At 47.1% G+C, this 24,578-nt stretch overlaps 1 non-coding gene across 1 annotated transcript; it reads right to left on the bottom strand.

The window, feature by feature from the left end:
• Positions 1–13,108: 13,108 nt before the first annotated feature.
• LOC136168078 (small nucleolar RNA SNORA73 family) lies at positions 13,109–13,262 on the bottom strand. The gene has a single exon (XR_010663232.1). It is a non-coding gene; the product is annotated as a small nucleolar RNA SNORA73 family (small nucleolar RNA).
• Between the last annotated feature and the right edge of the window lie 11,316 nt (positions 13,263–24,578).

The following is a 24,578-nucleotide window of genomic DNA, read 5'->3' as shown; positions in this document are numbered from 1 at the left end:
ATATTACAAATGGCAGAATATAAAAATATAAAGTTCTCAATATTTTGTCGCAACAAAATTTGCATAAAAATGAATGCTCTGAGCCGGGATAAGATGCTTATTATAAAGAATAATAAGCTTTGGGCTAGACTGAGACCCAGGTTTGATCCCTGGGTTGGGAAGATAATCTGGAGAAGGGGCTTTATTTACCCAGGGTGGTAGCACTGGCCATCTATGCTGATTGCAAAGCAGTGTTTCTTAGTAAATGAAGTTTGTTTGGTATGCAGGATCTTCAGTACATGGAATAGTAATAATAGTAAAAGGTAGTGGCTGAACAAAGATTGGGATCCCTTATTTTATAAAGTCTGTTGAGGGACTTCTCTGGTGGTCCAGTGGTAAAGACTCTGTGATTCCAGTGCAGGGAGCATGGGTTCTATCCTTAGACAGGGAGTGAAGATCCCACACATTGCAGACAAAAAAAAAAAAGAAAGCTGTTTATAATGAGAATGCTCTAGATTCACAATTTGTTTCTCTAATTTAAAAGGATCCATCCTCTGACCATTTATAAGACATATATATTAAAAAAATAAAAAGTTTGTTGAATAATTGAAGGAGAATGCAGTTCTGCTAAGTAGTGGGGGATAAAGATACTGGAGGGAGGTTCCAGAAGCCTGGCCGAGTGCCTTCTATCCAGGGAAGAGTCACAGTCAAGACCACTGCATCTGGGAGAGAAGAAGGCAAAGCAGAGGTGCCCTGCCATACTTCTGATTGTCTTTGGGTGGAAGTCACCATGTGTAACCAACCTTAGGAAGAATGCTGAGTCTCCATCAGGCTTCCACTTCTATATTTGGTGTCAGTTGGAACCTGCCCACTCGATGTACATGTTTGCAAGTACAAACTCCTCAGCCTAGAACCGCCCCCCCATCCTGCTCCCACAGCAATCTCAGACCAGAGCAGCCACGTTCAGGTTATCTCTGATCAAGATTTGATATTTATTCTTTTTTTGGCTGCGCTGGTTCTTTGTGGCAGCGCCCAGTCTTCTCTAGCTGTGGTGCGTGGACTTAGTTGCCCCAAGGCATATGGGATCTTAGTTCTCTGACCAGGGATCAACTCATGCCCCCTGCACTGGAAGGCGGATTTTTATCCACTGGACCGGCAAGGAAGTCTCTCTCATTCAATTTTGAATTTTGATGATAAGACTTCATCTACCCATTTTATCCAGTCATTCAACAAATGTCCTTGTGCAAGGTATTGTGGGGCCTGGGGTCCTCCATCTCTGAGCCCAAGGTCTGTGCAGTGGAAGATGCCCTAAGCATTGCACTGCCAGCTCAGGGACAGTGACCGGATGATGAAGCCATACACTGGAGCAACCACATGACCAACTGCAGTCACCCAGTGTTTGTCCCAGCGGTTGAAAGTGAAAAAGTGAAGTCGCTCAGTCGTATCCAACTCTTTGCGACCCCATGGACTGTAGCCCACCAGGCTCCTCTGTCCACGGGATTTCCCAGGCAAGGGTACTGGAGTGGGTTGCCATTTCCTTCTCCAGGGCGTCTTCCCAACCCAGGGATCCAACCCGGGTCTCCCGCATTGTAGGCAGTCGCTTTACCATCTGAGCCACCAAACTTCCTAACCCTGATTGGCTAGGAGGAGAGGGGCCTGACTGGGGTGGGCAGACAACTATGCTGTTGAGGGATAGCTGGATAACTAGGTTTAAAGAGTCATGGGCAGAGTCAGCCTGAGACACTGGTCTCTCCCAGAGGTGTCACTCCACACAGCTTCTGCTTGTATACCTGGATTTGGGCTCCCACCCATCCTATTTCAAGAAGTGGACCAAGTTAAGGGATGGGAGTGGGTCTTGAGCACAAAATTCTTACACATAATGCTTTTCTGTGTTGTGGGCATCCTAGTGGACAGTACTTAGGAGGCTAGAGATCCCAGGGCCCTTCACCATCTTGCCTTTGTCCCCTAAAATCCCGCAAGTCTAGGCGATCAAGCTTCTGACAGGTGTCGCCTGCCAACAGAGCACTTGCCTGCGCTGCTGGGAGGCTGAGGGCGGGCTTCCTGATGTGTCAGCTGCCCCCAGCGCTTCCTGGAGGGCAGTGCGTGAGCATCAGTGCACTTGACCGAGAACAAGTCCCTGTCTGCCCTCAGCCGTAGCCAGCGGGTCGGCCAACCGGAGGCTTCCTTGAGGGTGAGGAGGAAAGAAAACAGTGGCCCCATTGAGGACCTACCAAGCCAGCTCCCGCTTTGGCACCTAAAATGGTCAGTTTTAGCTGATCAGCTTTATTTCGCAACTCGGTTATGTGATTCCCAAGCACTACCTCTTATCTCTAGAGAGAGGTGTGAAAACAGATCCCACTTGGCACAGACCGGCTGCCTACAGGAGGGGCTTTGTGTCAGGCTCAAGGCTGGTAGGGTGGAAAGGGACGTGGGAGGCCGCCCCCCTAGGCTTCCTGCCTGCACTCTAACATTTTTGCTTCCTTTCATTCACATCAGATCAGGCACAAGTTCACTTGCATTAAAAAGTAGACCCTTGGAGGAGGAAATGGCAACCCACTCCAATATTCTTGCCTGGGAAATCCCATGGACTGAGGAGCCTGGTGGGCTACAGTCCAAAGGGTTGCAAAGAGTCAGACACGATTGAGCACTCATGTACTCAAGACGTGCTAAGATATTACTAAAGGACAGCATATGAAGACAGAAAAAAAAAAAAAAGAAAAAAAAAGGGAGACCCTGTAAGGGAGAGAGAGGACACTCAGGCTACAATATGGGGCTCTGATCCTGGCCTGGGGTGAACCTGCAGCCCCAAACTAACTGCTCAAATAGTTCGTGGATGCCTCCTCCCCAAGGGGTGGTGAGGTTCTCGCCTGGATCTGCAGTCACACTGAGCACCGCCTCTGGGGAGTGAGAAGCTGGGTGGCGCCCGGCCAGTAGGCTCACAAAGCATCCTTGTTCCCGTTCCTTTAGATGCTCCTGTGTGGCTCAGCGGAGCAGAGGAGGGTCTGTTTACGCCACTGGCTCCCGCTGATCCTCCTGGGGGAGGGTGTGACAATGCTGGCCTCTGTTGGTCTCTGGGCTGTGTGGGGAGCGCCGGGCAGAGAGGTTTGAGGGTGTCCTGTGAGCCTCCTTGGTTGGGGTGATACCGAGTTACATCCCCGGTGGGTGAGCTCATTCCTGGGCCTCTGAAAACAAGTTTTTGACTGGGTCTGGGGGGCAGAGGGAAAAATTCAGTCATCAGATTCATTGAGAAGCCTATGGTTTTCTTGTGATGAGTTGTGATGATCAGAGTTTCTCAGAGCCAAGTCCCTGGGAAATTGGGGCGGGGGCATGATGTTCAGGAGTTCCTTCAAAATGCCTCTGAGAGCGAGATCTATGAGCCTGAAACCCACCTTTCTCCAAAGTCACTTTAATCATAGCAATGTTGTCTCATGCTGGAAAACTCCAGCAGTTGTTTTGCTGAAGTTTTAGTTTTCCCCCTCCAGAAATGCTGTGGGCATTTCAGGCCCTTTGACCTGGCTAAAGGGCTTATAAACTGAGTAAAGAGAAGTTAGATCAGAAGTAGAGCCGCAGGTCAGAGAGGACCCCAGGCCAGTGCCCTCGAAGGGCTCAATCGCTGAGTCACTCTTAAATCCCCTCCCACTTTCTTCCAGGAACTGGGCTCACCCTGAGGCTCTGCCCTAAGAGGTGCTCCTTGCTACATTCTTACAGGACTTTCTTTTAGCAAACCCAGGAGTCTGATACAGCTCTTTCCTGATCCTCTTCATCAACAGTGATGTACAGCATTGGAGAAGTCAGTGTCTTCCCCAGTGACCTAAAAAGTATCCTTTCAAGCATTCACATCTTTCTCCCTCAGCGCCTAACTCCCAGCCCAGCAAGGCACAGCACCCTGCTTAGACATTGCAAGCTCTCCAGTTTGGCCAGAGGTCCCTCCCTGGGTCCCTTTATGCAGAGCTCTGGGACCTCAGCCTACCACCTCATCTCTGGCGAGGGCTCCACCCCACAGCCAGAGTGAGTTTCTGAAATGAAAATGTGCATGTCTAGCTGAGAAGGATTCGATAATTTACTGTAGTTTTTGAAAAAAGCCATTGCATGACATTCAGAGCCTTTGAGGATCTGGCAACCCCCTCCCATTTCCTTATCCCGTGCCACTTGCATGTCGAGTTTATTCAGGTTATCTTTGCTCCATGTTTCTGGCTGTCTTACGCAATCCTACAGCTTGGAATGACTGTTCTACTGAGACCAGAGCTGCCTTTTCTTCCAGTTTGAGTGAATGAGGGCAGGCATGATGTCTTATGTCTCTTTTTTTTTTTTTTTAAAAGTATTATTTTATGTGTCTTTCTATTTCAGCACCTTACAGAGGTGGCAAAATATAGGTGCTCAGTAATTGTTTTCTCAGTCATTTTAAATAGAAATCTTTCAGTATGCATTGGATATACCTTCTTAAAGTGTTTTGACAACATGTAACTATCTTTGAACTGCTCAATTGTTTTTCTATAAAGGGTATTGTGGAGAAGGCATGGGGCCTGAGTCCTTGTACTCCAGACCTGGAAAAGAAAAGATTTTCAGAGGGCATGCTTGTATTAGCAGTTTTAAATGATGCGTTTGAGTGAAGAATTCTACTCTAGGATTCTATCTTAAGTGCAGTTCTGGGGAACAATGTATTGGAGCAGATGGATGGTCAAAAGATCCAGGGAAATTGACAGCACAGAAAATGAAGTAACTATTTTTAAGAAGCCTGTAGATTTGTATGTCTACAATGGTGGGATGTCCATGGTATTGGATGAGAAAAAAGTGATTTGAATAAAAGTCTGAACGAGATAATCCTCAAAAATTTGCATGTAGCTTTTTAGTGTCTATAAGAAGAGATCTGGAAGGATACACATCCAGTGGAAGACCAGGTTCATTCTTGGGGATGGGATACAGAAAAGAGTGGAAGGAATTGTCGTTTTTACTTGCTGTGCTGTGGAGTGGTTTGAGTGCCGGATTACCCCTGCCCACTGAGGGCGCTATAGGGTTAGTGACCTTAAAGCTCTAACGTTATTAGCACTGACATGATTGATTTTTCTCTGCCTCTTCTCTGCCTTGGCTGTCTGCGGTCACCAGCCTGCCTGTATCGGTCACCATCCTGCCTTTTTAATTAATTAATTAATTTACTTACAGCTGCGTGATCTCCATTGCAGCACATGGGCCTTCTCCCGTCACAGCGAGTGAGGCCTACTCTCTGGTTTCGGTTTGGGGTTTCTCATCACAGCGGCTTCTCTTAGTGCACCTGGCTTAGTTGTTCCGTGGAATGTGGAATCCTCCCGAACCAGGGCTCGAACGCGTGTCCCCTGCATGTGGCAGGCAGATTCTTAACCACTAGACCACCAGGGAGGTCCAATATTGTGTTTAAATAGGGGATTCTGGAAGATGGAGAAGGTTTTCCAAGAAGCCAAGTCACAGCCCAGCAGTGGATAAGGTGATGGCGAAGGAGACCCCCGTGGTCAGGGCCTTCCCTGACGTGACCTTGAGATGGCCTTTGTGGGTCGGAGGCTCAGCAGCTTGTATTTGAGGAGTGTCAGGCTCTGTAACAGCACATTATTCTCGGCTGTCGCGCTACTGGGGAGAAAGAGCTCATGTGCAGGTGTGTGCTGGGGGAAGAAGCATGGAAATACCAATCACCGCCATTCACAAGAGCTCGCAGGTCTGCCTTAGACAGGGCGCTTTCTATACACACTCCCATCTAAGCCAAGATTAATTCTCATCCATGAAGCTTATAGATTAAAATAAAATCTTTATTTTCCTTCCCCGTGACACAAAAATTAAGGTTCACAGAGAATGAGAGTTAAAAGCAGGTCTGTTGTTGTTGGTCAGTTGTGTCCAACTCTTCCTGACTCCCTGGACTGTACGCTGCCAGGCTCCTCTGTCCATGAGATTTCCCAGGCAAGACTACTGGAGTGGGTTGCCGTGTCCTCCTCCAGGGGATCTTCCCGACCCAAGGACCGAACTGTATCTCCTGCCTTGGCAGGAGGACTCTTTACCGCTGAGCCACCAGGGAAGCCCCAAAGCAGGTCTGTTTGTATCCAGATTCCACGTGCATTACCACTCCGTGGATGGCATCATGGATCCAATGGACATGAGTCTGAGCAAACTCCAGGAGATACTGAAGGAGAGGGAAGCCTGGCTTGCTATAGTCCATGGGGGTTGCAAAGAGTTGGACATGACTTAGCAACTGAACAGTAACCACTCCATGGCCTAAGTTCACGAATCCTGGAGGGCAGACAGCAAAAGAACAGAGCTAGTCACTGTAGCCACGGTTGCATGGGAATTTGGGGGTTTAGGGGTGATGTCGGTGTGAAAATGCTATAACACACAGAGGCAGTGCACTGTGATAGAAAGGGCACAGACCTCATGGGCTGACAGACCTGTTTGAATCTTGCCTCTCATTTGGTAACAGAAGCAGAAGATATTAAGAAGAGGTGGCAAGAATATACAGAAGAACTGTACAAAAAAGATCTTCATGACCCATATAATCACAATGGTGTGATCACTCACCTAGAGCCAGACATCCTGGAATGTGAAGCCAAGTGGGCCTTAGGAAGCATCACTACGAACAAAGCTAGTGGAGGTGATGGAATTTCAGTTGAGCTATTTCAAATCCTGAAAGATGATGCTGTGAAAGTGCTGTACTCAATATGTGAGCAAATTTGGAAAACTCAGCAGTGGCCACAGCACTGGAAAAGGTCAGTATTCATTCCAATTCCAAAAAAGGCAATGCCAAAGAATGCTCAAACTACCACACAATTGCACTCATCTCACACACTAGCAGAGTAATGCTCAAAATTCTCCAAGCCAGGCTTCAGCAATACGTGAACCGTGAAATTCCAGATGTTCAAGCTGGTTTTAGAAAAGGCAGAGGAACCAGAGGTCAAATTGCCAATATCGGCTGGATCATCGAAAAAGCAAGAGAGTTCCAGAAACACATCTATTTCTGCTTTACTGACTATGCCAAAGCCTTTGACTGTGTGGATCACAATAAACTGTGGAAAATTCTGAAAGAGATGGGAATACCAGATCACCTGACATACAGAAGTCTGTATGCAGGTCAAGAAGCAACAGTTAGAACTGGACATGGAACAACAGACTGGTTCCAAATAGGAAAAGGAGTACATCAAGGCTGTATATTGTCACCCTGCTTATTTAACTTATATGCAGAGTACATCATGAGAAGCGCTGGGCTGGAGGAAACACAAACTGGAATCAAGATTGCCGGGAGAAAGATCAATAGTCTCAGATATGCAGATGACACCACCCTTATGGCAGAAAGTGAAGAAGAACTAAAGAGCCTCTTGATGAAAATGAAAGAGGAGAGTGAAAAAGTTGACTTAAAGCTCAACATTCAGAAAACTAAGATCATGGCATCCAGTCCCATCACTTCATGGCAAATAGATGGAGAAACAGTAGAAACAGTGGCTGACTATTTTTTTGGGCTCCAAAGTCACTGCAGATGGTGACTGCAGCCATGAAATTAAAAGACGCTTACTCCTTGGAAGGAATGTTATGACCAACCTCGACAGCATATTAAAAAGCAAATACATTACTTTGTGAACAAAGGTGTGTCTAGTCAAGGCTATGGTTTTTCCAGTGGTCATGTATGGATGTGACAGTTGGACTATAAAGAAAGTTGAGCACCAAAGAATTGATGCTTTTGAACTGTGGTGTTGGAGAAGACTCTTGAGGGTCCCCTGGACTGCAAGGAAATCAAACCACTCAATCCTAAAGGAAATCAGTCCTGAATGTTCACTGGAAGGACTGATGCTGAAGCTGAAACTCCAGTACTTTGGCCACCTGATGTGAAGAGTTGACTCATTGGAAAAGACCCTGATGCTGGGAAAGATTGAAGGCAGGAGGAGAAGGGGATGACAGAGGATGAGATGGTTGGATGGCATCACCAACTTGATAGACATGAGTTTGAGTAAACTCCGGGAGGTGGTGATGGACAGGGAAGCCTGGCGTGCTGCAGTCCCTGAAGTTGCAAAGAGTCGGACATGACTTAGTGACTGAACTAAACTGATACCTTGTGAGCCCATGCCTCTCTGAGCCCCAGTGTAGTCATCGGGGGACTAAGTGGAACAACAGCCCCTATCTCACGGGGCTGGCCTACTCAGGGCACTCAGTTCTACCCAGCTCGCAGGAAGTCAGAGATTGGCCATGTGGATCTGGAACCTGCTTCCTGCTCCAACACTAATGAGCTAGCCCGTAATGAGCAGCAGAGCTCTCCGGGCCCTTTCACAGGCAGGGTATCCCATTCGACCTTCTCAAGGAGCCAGGAAGCTACCTCCTCCTCCCTTTAATCTCCCTGCTTCAGGCAAGAGTTGTTTACACTCAAATCTTTTCTTCCTCACTGCCATTTACACCTCAGACCTCTGGAATCTGGTTTGCACCCACAGTTTGGTATTGAACTGCTCTGGTCAAGGTCACCTAAGACCTGCTTGGGGTAACTTCAAATAGATGCTTTTCTGTCCCTGTAATAACCTGACTCCACAGTGATATTCTTCCTTTAGGGGCTGGCTCTCCCTCTGGCTATTCCCTGGTGGCTCAGATGGTAAAGAATCTGCCTGCGATGCTGGAGACTCAGATTCAGTCCCTGGGTCTAGAAGATCCCCTGGAGGAGGGCATGGCAACCCATTCCAGTATTCTTGCCTGGAGAATTCCATGGACAGAGGAACCTGGTGTGATACAGCCCATGGGGTCACAAAGAGTCGGACATGACTGAGCAACTAACACTTTCTCGCTCTGGCCTGGTTTTCTTCCTGCCTCTCCAGCTGCTGCCTCTCCGTCTCTTCCACGGGCTTCTCTTCCCCACTGTCCCTTCCGTATGATTGTTTCTTGGGTCTGTCCCAGTCCCTACCCTCATAACTCCAGGTTCCTTAGTAGCTAGCTCCAGGACCCATGGATCTCTATTCACCCAGCAGCAGAAGTCACCTCCAGATCTGACTGGGCCATCCCTCCATTAAACTCACCGTTGGCTCTTAGAATACAGACCACAGTATTCACTCAACCTGGCCACCAGGTCCTGCTACCAGGCTCTTGACTGCTTTGCGTGCCTCATCTTGCCCCAAACCAATTTCCAGTCTTAGTTAAAAGATCTCTTTCTCAGGAAGCCTGTTTTTTCTTCTCTTAAGTATTTATTTATTTGGCTACGCTGGGTTTTAGTTGGGCTTCCCAGATGGCGCTAGTGGTAAAGAACCTGCCTGTCAATGGAGGAGATGTAAAGAGACATGCGTTTGATCCCTGGATTGGGAAGATCCCCTGGAGGAAGGCATGGCAACCTACTCTAGTATTCTTGCCTGGAGAATCCCATGAACAGAAGAGCCTGGCGGGCTATAGTCCTTGGGATCACAAAGAGTTGGACACGACTGAAGGGTCTTAGCACACAGGCATGCATCTTAGCTGCAGCTTGCAGGATCTTTAGTTGCAGCATATGTTATGAACTCTTAGTTGTAGCATGTAGGATCTAGTTCCCTGACCAGGGATTGAACCCAGGCCCCCTGCATTGAGAGTGAGGAGTCTTCGCCACTGGACCACCAGGGAAGTCCCACTCAGGAAGCCTTTTCTGATATCCCACACCAGGCTGGGTCCACCTGGTTGTTTTTCTACACACCCTGCACCTCTCCTTCCTAGAATTTATCATAATTGTAGTAATTACTTGTGTAATCATTTATTTAGTATTTTCAAATCATTCCTCCCATAGTGTAGACTCGTTGAAAGTAGTCCCTGTGGGTCCTGTGCATCCCTCTATGCCCACACCTGTAAGTGTTCACTCAGTTCAAGCCCTGCCAGTCAGCTCTGTGCCTCCTTCTCTTCCCCAACTGATTGACTGCTCCCTCTCTCACTCATGTCTCCATCCATCCTCCAAACCCCAGACTTATATTTCCCAACACAAACCTTGATCATATCATCTCCCTACTTAAAAAACCTCCCCTGGCCTCCCACTGCCCCAGATAAAGTTAAGAGTCCACTCCGCTTCTCTCTCCAGGCTCAGCTTTTAAAAATAAGCGCATCCTTGGAATTCTAAGTTCTGTTGCCTTTAACTGAACTCCTAGTCCCCTCTGGCCAGTTTCACATGTTTTAGCTCTGGCTGCTGAGAATGAAGACCTCCCCACCCACTCACTCACCCATTTGTCCGAATTCCTGGTCGCCTTCACCTGGCTGGGCTTTGTCACCTGCGTGCCTGGTGATGGGAAGTCCTGTGCTCCCCAGCTCCAGGAGAAGCTTAGTGTCTGGACCATGTCTGTCTCCTCTGCTGGGTGGCAAGCTTCTTGCAGGCAGGGCCAGGACTTGCTCAAGCACCATGTCCTTAAGCCTCTAAAACAGTCTGGCACGCAGAGCAGATGCTCAGTAATGTTTGCTGGGTGAAGACATCCCTGACTTCTATGGTCTGTGGCTCGCAAGCCACTTGAAAGAGAGGGCACGTGCTCTGCTATGCATTATTTGGTGGTGTTGGTATTGGGGCAGGGGGTGAGTGAGAGAGGAAAGTACTTTTCAGGATGCTCGTCTCTCTCCTCTATCATTCTTTTTTATTTTTTATTTGGCCATGCCACACAGCATGTGGGATCTTAGTTCCCTGACCAGGAAACAGAACTGTGGCCCCTGCATTGAAAGCAGGGAGCCTTAGCCTCTGTATCACCAGAGAAGTTCCATCTCTAGCTCTCCTTTCAATGCATGCTATTTCTCCTTTTGCTAAGATAAAATGAAATATCCTTCTGCAGTCTCTCTCTCCTCTCCTAACTGTGAGTGCTGGGTGGAAGATGTATAAAACAGCTGCTGTTGTTTTCTGTCCTAGACAACAGGGAAGAGACATGTCCAAGGAGAAGAACACTTTCAATACTTACGGACTGGATCACAGGGCCTTGGTGCCAATGTGACCTGAACTCTGCAGGTTCTGCCCTGCCCAATTCGCCTCCTAAACTCAGCTTCAGTTTAGCCTCCCCCAAAGTCATCAGCATGTCCCTGCTTTATAGAAGTCATTCTCCACCCCGATTGTGATGTAGAATCACCAGGAGGTTAAGAAATACAGGTGCCTGAGGTGTCATTCGGACAAGAATTTCTGGGCTGGGCTTTCTTGTTGTTGTTCAGTCCCTAAGTCATGTCCGACTCTTTGCGACCTATGAACTGCAGCACGCCAGGCTTCCCTGTCCTTCACTATCTCCCAGAGTTTGGTTAAACTCAAGTCTGTTGAGTCAGTGATGCCATCCAACCATCGCATCCTCTGCTGTCTTCTCCTTTGCCTTCAATCTTTCCCAACCTCAGGGTTTTTTCCAGTGAGTTGGCTCTTTGCATCAGGTGGCCAAAGTATTGGAGCTTCAGCTTCAGCATCAGTCCTTCCAATGGGCATTCAGGACTGATTTCCTTTAGGATGGACTGATTTGATCTTCTTGCTGTCTGAGGGACTCTCAAGAGTCTTCTTCAGCACAACAATTTGAAAGCATCCATTCTTTAGCACTCAGTCTTTATGGTCTAACTCTCACATTTGTACACATATTGGGTTTGTGTTTGAGTAATTTTCAGAGTTTACCAGCTACTTCTAATGCACAGCTACCGCAGATAAACATCACTGACAGAAAGTCCTTTCTGCTGGATCCAAGCTCCTCCCTAAAAGGTGCCACCTACTTCATAACTTCTCTCCTGAGGGACCCAAATCCAAATGGTCCTTTCGTGTGATCCTGGGTGATGCTGTTTGGATCACTCTCATGACAGCTCATTATGGTTACTTGAGATGAATGTCTCCTCCAGGCCATCAGCTTCTGGACTACCCTTGGTAGCATGGATCAGAATGCCCAGAGTACTGTGGGAGTTTCATAACTATTAATTAGACTGAATGCCCTGGAAACCTCAGCTGCTTTCGGATTCTGATGGGTTGTCAGAGAGTTAGACTCCTTTCCTCATTCACACTGACTGCAGGAAGTCCAGTTGGACACAAACATCAATTGTAGGATTGTTCTGAGGGTCTTAGAATGCACTTGGACTGGTCCAGGCCAACAAATATGAAGACGCTAAAGTGCTGAAATGAACACTTCTGGCAAAAAGGTCAATCAACTCATGAACCTCATAGACTTTAAAAAAAGGTCTCCTCGAGTCCCAATTGCTTTGGCATCTGAAGCTTCCTTGTTCAAACGGAGAACCAGCTGTCATACCCCTCACCATTTTCCACTTTAAATATCCCATCTCAACAGACTTCTAGCCACTTTGCTATGACCAAGCACTTTTTTCTTTTTTGACTGTGCCACGTGGCTTTTGGGATCTTGGTTCCCTGACCCTGGATCCAATCCGGGCCCTGAAAGTGCCAAATGCTAACCACTGGTCCACCAGGGAAGTCTCTCGTGCACATCTTTTAGTGCTGACTCTTTCCTCACACTCTTCCCTGACCTGGAATGCATTCCAAGCCCAGTGAGAAGATCCTATCTACCAACCAAGGTCAAATTCAAATGTCAGCTCCTGGAGGTTCCCTACCAGAAATAATCTTCTCATCTGTGCTTCTAAAATACTTTCTTACTACTTAATCACTCATTCATTCTGTAAATATTTATTTAACACCAAATATGTGCCAGCTTCACTTATCTCATTCTATATTATATTTTTGTTTTCTCTTCTTGAGGAAAATGGCTGAATCTTGTTCCTTTTCCTCTCTCCTCTATCTTTCATTCTAAGAATATGACTTTTCATAAGGTCATGTGCAATAAGAATCCAGGTGACAATTGGCTCTTGTTAAGAACATTCTCAATAATGTGAACTCAGCATGAATTTTCTTCTGGATAAAAGTCTAGATTGATCTATTTTGATCGATCAAGGCTCTGTAAGCCACAACATCTATGGAAGGTTAAGAAGTGATTTTTTTTTTTTTTTCTTGACTGGAGAATTAAGTTTTATTTTACTAATCTCCCTGTCAAAGATAGACTCCAAAGCTTTGATAACTGAGAAATTGGTGAGGCTCCTCTTCTCTCCTCAAATCCAGCTGTATTTGGAATCCTAAACGAAATGCTGCAAAAGAGGGAAAAACTTAACCCAACTGCACAGCAAAACAGGTTAAAACAATTAAAAAAAAAAATTCACTTCGGAGCAAACCAGATCCGGATAGATTGCTCTAGAGAGCTGTCTCCTGCATGGTTTTTCTCCCCAGTCATTGTCCACAGGACTCTGAGAAGACATAGGAATATGCAGGCGCAGACTCAAGGCCCAGCTTCATCTCCAACGCCACCTGGACAGAGCCCGGGGAGAGTGACCTCCCGGGGTATCCACGTTGGTAAGAAGTGATTTTAATTTTTTATCTTATATATTTATTTTTAGACTTCCTTGATAGCTCAGTTGGTGAAGAATCTGCCTGCAGTACAGGAGATCCAGGTTCGATCCCTGGGTTTGGAAGATACCCTGGAGAAGGAAATGGCAACCCACTCCAGTATTGTTGCCTGGAAAATCCCATGGACAGAGGAGCCTGGTAGACTACAGTCCATGGGGTCGAAAAAGTTGGACAAGACTTAGAGACTAAACCACAAGCCATATTTATTTTTATTGAAGTATAGTTGATTTTGATCTTCTCAGGTGACTCAGTGGTAAAGAATCCACCTGCCAAGCAGGATCTGGTTCGATCCCTGGGTTGGGAATATCCCCTGGAGGAGGAAATGGCAACCCTCTCCAGTATTCTTGCCTGGAGAATTCCATGGACAGAGGAACCTGGCAGGCTGCAGTCCATGAGGTTGCAAAGAGTTGGACACAACTCAGTGACTAACACTTTTCACATTAACTGGAGATTTAGAATACAACAAACCCAAGCTCCATATCCCTTACAAGGTCTGGCCCAAGTTTGCAAGGTCTGGCCCAAGTTTACAAGGTCAGGTTCTGCCTTCCTCCTTTCCAACTCAGAGAGTGTTTTCAGCTCTCAGGGACTTGTCAAGGACAAGAGAAGAAAAGAGAGAGGCACATAGCAAAACTATGACAAAAGCTGGGAGGAATGAAGTTGCTGTGTAGAAGGGTGGCCTTCAGGTGAGTTTGTACAAAACCTAATTTCTGTGGGCAACAGTTTTTACAGAGTCAAGATGAATTGGCATGTTAGTACAAAGATTTTTTTCTTCCTTCTACAAATGATCAAGGAAAATGGATTTTTAAAATGTAAACATTCTCTTGTAGTATTTACAGCTTCTCTAATGTCGGGGGACAAAGGTCTTGGAGTTTAAAGTAAAAAGCAGGCCCAGGGAGATAAGAGTTCTTTTACAGTTTGATAGTAATCTAAATATAACAGGAAAATCACTCTCTACATAAAGCACCGTGATGGATAAATACCTGGGTGAGATTATTGCGTCTTTCCCCCTTTTTCCTTCCTTTTTCTTTCCTATAAGTTTTCTTTGTCTTTGAGAAGGCCTTTCGTGATGAAGACAAATAGTGGTTGAATGAAAAGCCAGTGTTGGGCTTTGCTGATCGAGGGTTTGGGGAAATGATTTGTTCGGGCAGAGAAGCTAATAGATTAAATGTGAGACCTCAGAGATCACCCAGTTCAATCCTTCATTTTGCACATAAGGCACTGAGGCTAAACCTCATCTCATACCATTTCAGGATTCACCTGTGTCAGGAGACATTAAGGAATTCACTTATTTTTCCAGCAATGTGGTGCTGTAATGAAAATGCCTTTAGGAAAAAAATCCTTCAGTCACCTCTGTAATGACCTCTACTGTCTGCATTGTCTTTGGTAGCAAAGTCAGTCACTGATGGAAAGTTCGTTGTTGGGGGAAGGTTGTTATTCCTCCCCAGGCGTCCAGTTTAACATCTAGTGAACTTGGGCTATGCTGAGTCTCCCGGTGTGGTTAATCCCTCATGCGTGCATGCTCAGTTGTGTCTGACTCTTTTGCGACCCCATGGACTGCAGCCTGCCAGCCTCCTCTGTCTGTGGGATTTCCCAGGCAAGAATACTAAAGTGGGTTGCCATTTTCTCCTCCAGGGGATCTTCCCAGCCCAGGAATTGAACCCACATCTCCTGCATTAGCAAGCGCTGGGCCAGCTGGGAAGCGCAGTTAATCCATTGGAGGTATTCTATTTTTAGGTTTTGCCCCTGCCCCCTCATTGCCCGAAGTCTCACCCCATGGGAGAGCATTTGGTGAGCCTCATGGGGGTGCTACTGATGCTGCTGGCTTCCAGGGGCTCAGGGCACGAGGCTGTGGGCTCACACACTCAGTGTGACGGGCAGACTTCTGCTCCAGTCGGCTCTGGGGCTGCTGACAGCACTTGGCTCTGTCCACTGGCGCCAGCAGCCAATCTCAGGCTCTGTTAACGCTGTCAGTCGAGGGATTGGCTGTGGGTGGGGGGGTCGGGGGTGGGGGGTGCAGAGGCGCCTCTGTGAGCCGGGTGAGCCCCCTTCAGCCCCAGAACACAGTGGTGAGTTTCTCCATGTTCTCCCAGTGGGCAGAGGGGTCTGGCCATCCTCCCGGCTCCTTGCCTGGACTTCCTATTAGCAATTCTTTCAGAGCTGCTTCCCAATCTGCCTGCCCCCATGGAGCTCTTGGATGACAGTTACTGTGTCTCATTTATCTCTGAATCCTGGTGTTTAACCCCGGGTGAGTACTTAATAGATGTTTGTTGCAAGAAGTGATGTTAACTGGTCATTTGAGTCTGTGGAAAACAAAACCAAGCCAAACCATGCCTTTTGTTTTGATCACTTATTAGTAAATGGAAATGAACCTGTCCTACTCCACTGCCAAGGAGTCTTGGAATCTCAGCTTCCAGTTAACTATTAATAATATGACAAACGGAAGGGAGTCATTCAACCCCAGTGTGCTTGCCAGTGGCCCCATGATGGCGACTAGACACTCCTCTTCTCCAGCAGGCATTGGGAGAAAGTCAATGACCTCAGAGTCATCTTCGATATTGTTGTCGCAGTTGGTAATGTCCAGCTGGGATTAGGTAATGCATAGGTGAAACGCAATGGTTGGTTTAGTCATTCTTGGTTTAACCACCCTCTCCTGTGTATACTCTGTGTATCTCAAAGAGCTTCTCTCTGCAGGGGGGAGAAAGACTCAACACTTTGCAGTCAATCTCTTGGTTTCTTAGACACTCTTTTCCAAAGTCTTTTATTGATTATGAAAACACTGACTCATCTCCTGCTTCCTTCTCTATTAATAATCTTCAGAAGATTGTCTGGATAAAAGTTTATATCCTCCAAGAGAAACTACTCTTAAAATACATACATACATATATATGTGCGTGTGTGTGTGTGTGTGTGTGTGTGTATAGTGAGTGATGTGTGTTAGTCACTCAGTCATGTCTGTCTGTTTGTGACCCCATGGACTGTAGCCTATCAGGCTACTCTGTCCATGGGATTCTCCAGGCGAGAATACTGGAGTGGGTAGTCATTCCCTTCTCCAGGGGATCTTCCCAACCCAAGGATCAAACCCGGGTCTCCTGCATTATAGGTGGATTCTTTACTATCTGAGCCACCAGGGAAGCCTCTAGGCTGCTGACAGCACTTGGCTGTCAATTAAATATACATTATATATTTAAGATAATTTATTTATTTTTGGCTGTGCAACATGTGGAATCTTAGTTCCTGGACCCGGGATCAAACCCATGCCCCCTGGAGTGGAAGTGTGGAGTCTTAACCACTGGACCTCCAGGGAAGCCCCTGGAGAAACTACTCTATACCATAGGTATGTAATGTGACACCAGCAGCCAAACCCACAAAACACGTTTGGAGCCCCAAATGCTTATTTTATCTAAGAAAATAAGCAATGGTTACAAGATATATTTTGGAAAACGCACCCCATGACCCCCTGCAAAATATTACTGGGTAGAGAGCAAATTTTGCCCTTGCCCTCCGGCTTTTGGAAGGGAGACTCAGGCCAGGGGAGGGGGAGGGCTTTATTTGCTCAGCATCCAACGCCAGACCACGCTCGTGACTGACTGAAATGCGCCGTGAATAGCAAGTATATCACAAGGGTTCTCAAATATGAAAGCGGAGCTGGAACAAAGAGCAGGCACCAGCCAGACTTCCTCTGTTAAAGATTATCCAGCATGTCCCCTGGGTGCCAACATTCCCATAAATCCCAGCAGCTCTATCTCACCTAGGCTCACTTAACGGCTTTGAAACCCTGCCGGGGACCTACTAGCATTCCATCAAGCGACCTCATCACAGGGGAATGAACTTTATCTCTGAGACTGTAAGTGTGTTTGCTTGAAAGATGATTTACCATGCTCAACAATGACCAAATTTTCTAAATTGGACTTGATCTCTTGCTATTAATATAATTATATATCTCACAGTTTCATCTCAAGGACTAGATCAATTCAGGGAGTGTAAATCTCTCTCTAGGTTGGCTTTAAAACGAGTCTACAGGCCAATTCCTAGTTTCAGGGAAGGTTTTTTGTTTGGGAAGGTGGAAACCCAAACTGCTGCCGGGTCAGTTAAGACGGTTGGAAGAATCTTCCTCCCGACCTCTGCCCTACCTTCCTCCTTCCGGATCCTAATTCCTTGTCTCTGTGGCTTTTGGAAAGTGAGGCTTTCCAAGTCCGTGGCTTATGATAGAGACCACTAGTTTCTCTTTTTCTTTTGCCCAGGTCACTAGGAGAAGCCATTCACTGTCTGTGACACCATTGAACTCACAGAAGGGCCAGACCCCTCACCAGTCACTCTCTTTTAAAAAACTTTTTATTTATTTTTGGCCAGTCGTGCAGTGTGTGGGACCTCATTCCCTGACTAGGGATTGAACCTGTGCCCTTGCATTGGGAGTGTGGAATCTTAACCCCTGGGCCACCAGGGAGGTCCCACTCACCCTCTTAATTGTTCTGTCCCTTTAATGGTGACTCCAGAGGCTTCTAATCACACAGCCTGATGCTGAGAAGAAAATGGCCCATGTGCCTTGCTGAATAGTGTTCCCTTTGCTGCACTTGCTTTACGGCATGTACAATCCCAATAAAGAATAAGGGTTAACCCATGAAAATTATTATAGAACAAATGTAAGATGTAGGGGCTTCCCTGATGGTTCAGCAGGTAAAGAATCCATCTGCAATGCAGGAGACACGGGAGATGCAGGTTCGATCCCTGGATCAGGAAGATCCCCTGGAGGAGGAAATGGTAACTCACTCCAGTATTCTTGCTGACCCAGGGATCAAACCCAAGTCTCCTGCTTGGCAGACAGGTTCTTTACCTGGTGCCACTGAGCCACCACGGCAGACCCAAGATCTCACATGTTGTGCGGCAAAAACAAAAAAATAAAAATAGAAAAGCTCTGCTCCTGAAATTGGGCAGCAAGCAGATCTTGGGTGAGAGCTGGATAGGAGAAACATGAGGGTGCTTTTCAACTCTAAAACATGGTCCCTTCCAGATGCATAGCTAGCTGTGAGTGGGCCTGAATGCCCAACGGACGGTATGTCAACTTGAGGTCGCTTACCTCTCTTTAGCTGAGGTCACTTATTACAGGTGGCAGCAAGGCCCACGGGGTCAGACACAGCTGGGAAGAGATTCTAACTCCACTCTTACGAGCTCGGATTCATGACTTACACTTTTTATGTGGTATAAAGTTGCTTAATTGTGTCCAATTCTTTGCAACCCCATGGAGTATGCCAGGCTCCTCTGTCCATGGAATTCTCCAGGCAAGAATAGTGGAGTGGGTTGCCATTTCCTTCTCCAGGAGATCTTCCCAACCTAGGGATTGAACCCAGGTCTCCTGCATTGTCGGCAGCTTCTTTACCATCTGAGCCATCAGAGCAGCCTTTTATAAAGCGGACCTATTGAAGTCCTCTTCCCAGAGTTAGTCTGCAGGAAAATACGCAGTGACACGCGGGGTGTCGGGGGCCCCATAAATCGTGGTTTCCTGTTCTCCTTCCTGTCTCCCTCTTCTGGGGGGCTCTCCTTCCTCCTGTCTTTTATTTTGCCTGGCTGCCACTTCCTTTCTCACCTCCCCCCACTCACCCCAAATTGTCCCTGGGCTTCGTTTGAAGGACCCAAGTGTGTGTACGGAAAGATTAAGCTGTCCTTCTTATAAAGGAGAAACGTATTCAAAATGGAGCACATCAAAAGTGAATGTAGGTGACAAATGTTTATATTTGGAAAGTGCTTCTGCTTTGATCCCGGTTTCTATTTTTTGAGAGCTTGACAAATGTGCCCTTGGGGCCTTGGCTTCAAACATCTTCACTCAGCAGAGCACTTTGGAGGAGGTGAACTCATTTGATCCTGTTCCTCCCAGGCCAGGGGATCCTCGGCCACCGGGTAGGCCTCTGCCCGTCTCCCTGCATGCCGCCAGTGTGGCCTCGGGGCCACCTGTCTCCTTCAGGTCCAGCTCTCGAGGCTGCCAAGTGAAGACGCTGTGGTGGCCCTGCTCCCTCCTCCAGAGGCTCTGGAGTGTTCTTGCTGTCGTGAATGGCTCCCTGGATCCTCTCTCTTCCTTCCTCTTCCATGAGGTCACCCTGAACACTTCCCAAACCCTGTCTGACCCATCCCTGGGGAAGATGATTCCCCATTGGGGAATTCCTCAGGGGTGGATAATGGAGGAACTAAATTTGGGGGACAGTCTCCCTAGAATTGGAGAAGGAAATGGCAGCCCACTCTGGTATTCCTGCCTGGAGAATTCCATGGACAGAGGAGCCCGGTGAGCTATGGTCTGCGGAGTCACAAAGAGTCAGACATGACTGAGTGACTAACACTAATACTATCTAGAAAACCAGCCACAGGACTGATCATGCCCAGGTTTCCTAGACTTTCTGGACAGAATTTATGGAACACGTTTTGCCACGTGTTCTTACAGGTGGGTTATAAAATGATGCCATGTGTGAGGTGAGCACGACAGAGGGCTAGTTCTCAGTGCCCCTGTCCTGGGGAAGCCGTGGCCAGAAACTGAGGAAAATTTTCACTGGAAGGTCTGCTTTTCCACAACATGGTTTCTTTCCGTTCAGACCAATTTCTTCCCACTTTTGGACCGTTGTAATGAAAACAAGACAGAAGGCCACTGAGATGGTATCTGCCATTCCTGTCAGGAGAATGTGCAGCCAGTGAGGACAGGGCCCACCCTGAGCATTTGCAGCTGATAGACTTCAGTGCCAGGAATCAGTTGTGTGGGTGAAGGAACGGCTGAGACACCTAAGAGGGGACAGAGAGACAGCCAAGGGGTTAGCTGGAGCAGGAAGCCCCCACTGCTCCAGGCTGGAGGGACCAAAGAAGGAGCTGGCATTCCTTGAGTGCAGGGCTGGGTCATGTGGCAGAAGCTGGGACCACAGTGAGTCCATCTTGTAGGAGGTGGAGCGGGAGGAGTTGCCTCCTTTCTTGGCAAAGAGGGAAGTGGGGAGAAACGCTCGTCCTCCTTCCCATTTCCAACTGGAAGCTCTCATGGGCCCTTGCTGAACCCAGACAGAAGCCAATGTTTTATTTTTAATTTTTATTTATGTATTTGTTTTTGGAATATAATTGCTTTACAACGTTGTGTGAGTTTCTGTTGTACAACCACGTGAATCAGCTGTAAGTACACCCGCATCCCCTCCTCTGGAGCCTCCCTCCCAACCACTAGCTATCTATTTCACACCTGGTGGTGTATATATGTCAGGGCTACTCTCCCAGTTCATCCCACCCTCCCCTGCTCCTTCCCCTGGGTCCACATGTCCATTCTCTATGTCTGCGTCTCTATTCCTGCCCCACAAATAGGTCCATCTGTACCATTTTTCTAGATTCCACACATATGTATTAATATGCAATATTTGCTTTTCTCTTTCTGACTTACTTCACTCTGTACGACACACTCTAGGTACATCCACCTCACTACCAATGACCCAGTTTTGTCTGACAGAAGCCAGTTGACTCAGATCCTGGGAACCACAGCCTGCAGGGCCAACCACTGTCCACACCCCGAAGAGTCAGAGCAGAGCAGGGGAGAGCGAGAAGGCACTCTGACTCCCAGGGGTCAGAAGTCTGCTTTGGGACTTCCTCCTTCTTGGAAAAGCAGAAAGCCACAGGACAAGGGGAGAAGGCCAAGGTCCTGGAAAGAGCAGGATATGAGATGCTGCCAAGCCTGTGCTAAGTGCAGACAGAGCAACACTCCCTTGGTGGTGGTGGTGGGCAGGGTGTTGCTCAGCAGGCACCAATGTTCTCGCAGAAACACTCTTCCCTAAATAACTTCTCCAGCTCCCTCACCAACGACTGCGACCCACCCCTCTGTTCTCAGAACGGCTGGCTTTGGCAGGTGACATTTCCAAGAATGTTCTGGCTGGGATTAGCAGGTTATGAATTCCCCCAGGGGGTCACTGAGAAATGTGACTTGTGCATGCCTTGATAACTGAGAGGCACGGTTGTTTGGCTTCTTATGGTAAACAGTGGGTTGTGGTGACATTTGGGTCATGAGAACACCTTCGATTCTGGGAATCTGCAGTCTAGTTTCCATCTTTTATTTGATCACTCCTTGATCTTTTATTTGAACTGCCTGCTTATCTAGATGCATCCTGTGTGTGTTGTGTGAGAATAGAGTTATTGAGAGATGGGGGGTGGGGGTGGGTGGGCATGGGTTGCTAAGCAACTGTTTGGAAAGGCAGGGTTGCAGAATTTATACTGCTGGGTCACCTTGGGAAAGATGGTCTGCTGCTCTGGACCTCGGTCCTTTCTCTTTGGCAAATGGAGTTATAGATGCTTCCTAGTAACTTTGCCACCCTCACACAATTTATGCTTTTGAACTGTGGTGCTGGAGAAGACTCTTGAGGGTCCATTGGACTGCAAGGAGATCAAACCAGTCAAATATAAAGGAAATCAACCCTGAATATTCACTGGAGGAACTGATGCTGAAGTTGAAGCTCCAATATTTGGCTACCTGTTGCAAAGAACTGACTCATTGGAAATGACCCTGATGCTGGGAAAGATTGAAAGCAGGAGGAGAAAGGGATGACAGAGAATGAGATGGTTGGATAGCATCACCGACTCAATGTGCATGAGTTTGAGCAAGCTCTGGGAGTGGTGACGGACAGGGAAGCCAAGCATGCTGCAGTCCATGGAGTCACAGAGTTTGACATGACTGAGTGACTAAACTGAACTGAACTGAAAGCTGGAGCAGAGAAATACAGGAGAAGCCTGAAGCATCTTGCAGTGTCAGAAAATAAAGAAGTAAAACAAAATGAAACAAAATGATGAGGTGCATCAAAGGGACACAAGACCCAATCTGAGAGAGCTCCCAGTGGCCAAAGCTGGAACAATTTGAGCAATAAAACAATGTAGTATTGAACTGGAATATTCATTGAAAGGGGCTTCCTTCATAGCTCAGTCAGTAAAGAATCTGTCTGCAGTGCAGGGCACCCAGATTTGATTCCTGGGTCAAGAAGATACTCTGGGGAAGGAAAAGGCAACCCACTCCAGTATTCTTGCCTGAAGAATCCCATGGACAGAGGAACCTGGCAGGCTACAGTCCATGGAATTGCAAGAGTCAACACGACTTAGCGCACCACCATTCATTGGGAGGACTGGTGCTGAAGCTGAAGCTCCAATACTTTGGCCATCTGATACGAAGAGCTGACACATTGGAAAAGACCCTAATGCTGGGAAAAATTGAAGGCAAAAGGAGAAGAAAGTGGCAGAGGATGAAATGGTTAGATGGCATCATTGACTCAACGGACATGAGTTTGAGCAAACTCTGGGAGATAGTAAAGGACAGGGAAGCCTGGAGTGGTGTAATCCACGGGGTTGCAGAGTCGGACTTGACTGAGCAACTGAACAACAATAAACCACAAATGGGATTATAACCCAAAGCATAAAATAAATATCCCTGTGTCCATACTGATATAAATAAATGAGGAGAGAAGGGGCAAATCTTTGTTGAAGAATTCCAAATAATTTATATAGATGCTTCCACTGGGAGGTGGTGCTAAGCTCCCTTCACATCCCACCTGAGTGTGGGCTGTGCAGAGTGGCTTGTTTCTGACTTCCTCCCAAAGGGTAGAAGGGGAAGGGAGAGTAACTTCACCATGGAGGAATCTGGCAAACACTACCTTGGCTGGGTGATCAAGGTCAATATCAGCAGCGATATATCATGCTGATAGCTTTAACTTTGATGTGATGTGGTGAGAAGGACGTTTGACTTCCATGGTGGTCTTACCCACAACCCGTACAACCATAAGAAAATTATCAGATAGACCCAAATGGAGGGACTTTGAGCAAAATACCTGACCAATACTCCTCAAAACTGTCAAGGTTATTGGCAAACTAGAAAAGTCTGATAACCTGTCACAGACCAGAGGAGACAAAAGAGACGTGACAATGAAATGCAACGTGGTATCCTGTTACAGAGCTAAAGGAATCAGAATAAAAGCATGAAGTTTAGTTGATAGTAATTCACCAATGTTGGTTTCTTAACCACGGTGTGCGTGTCCTCTGTCGCTCAGTCACGTCCGACTCTTTGCGACCCCGTAGAGCCCACCAGGCTCCTCTGTCCATGGAATTTTCCAGGCAAAAATACTGGAGTGGGTTGCCATTTCCTCCATCAAGGGATCTTCCGGACCCAGGGATCGAACCAGCGTCTCTTATGTCTCCTGCATTGGCAGGTGGGGTCTTTATCACTAGTGCCACCTGAGAAGCCCTCTTAGGCATGGGGATCTTGTGAAAAGGCAGCTTTATAATTCAGGAGCTCGGGTGGGGCTGAAAAGTCTCTCTCTGACAGTCTCCCAGGCGAAGCTGATGCTGCTGAAACACAAATGCTGAGCAGCAAAGTGACAGAGTGTGGGGTTGGTCCTTCATCTTTCAAAGTTCCATGCCCTTTGTGTGAACCACACCTGGAGTGCTCAGTAATACCTATCTCTGTTGCTGTTATTTGAATTCCCAGTTAGTCAGTGGTTTTCAGTCAATCCGGACTGCACTTTGGAAACATCTGGAAAGCTTTCAAAAAGCCTTGTCCCAGAACTGTGAAATCAGAATTTCTAGGTTGCTGTCTGGACACTCTTTTAAAATTGAGATAAAATTTACACAGTATACAGTGAACCATGTTGAAACACACAAACCAGGAGCTTCCAGTACATTCACAGTATAAGTTCTGAGGCTTTTCCTTGTGCCCCCAAAGAAATTCCGTGCCTATTAAGCAGTTACTCCCCATTCCCTCCTGCCCTCAGCTCCCAGAAATCATTAGTCTGCTTTCTAAGGATTTGTCTATTCTGGACATTTCATATAAATAGAATCATATAAAATGTGGGGAAAACAAGTTGGTTTCTTTCTTTCTTTCTTTTTTTTAAAAGACATTTATTTTTATTTATTTGGCTGCATAGAGTCTCAGTTGTGGCATGTGGGATCTAGTTCCCCAACCAGGGATCGAACCCAGCCCCCCTGTATCAGGAGCACAGAGTCTTAGCCACTGGACCACAAGGGAATTCCCCAAGTTGGTTTCTTAGTTATGACAAAAGTACGTGGTGACAGAGGGTGTTAACAATAGGGGAACTGAGCGCCAAGTACATGGGAACATTCTGTACTGCCTCTGCAACGATTTTGTAAGTCTACAACCATTTTAGGATCTTCCCTGGTGGTTCGGTGAATCCACTTGTCAAAGCAGGGAACACAGGTTCCATCCCTAGTCTGAGAGGATTCCACATGCAGAGAGGCAACGGAGCCTGTGCATAGCAACCACTGA

The sequence above is a fragment of the Muntiacus reevesi genome, chromosome 4 (genome assembly GCF_963930625.1).
Source record: "Muntiacus reevesi chromosome 4, mMunRee1.1, whole genome shotgun sequence".
NCBI lineage: Eukaryota > Metazoa > Chordata > Mammalia > Artiodactyla > Cervidae > Muntiacus > Muntiacus reevesi.
The sequence above is the reverse complement of the archived record's forward strand: the minus strand, read 5'-3'. Positions and strand labels throughout refer to the sequence as shown.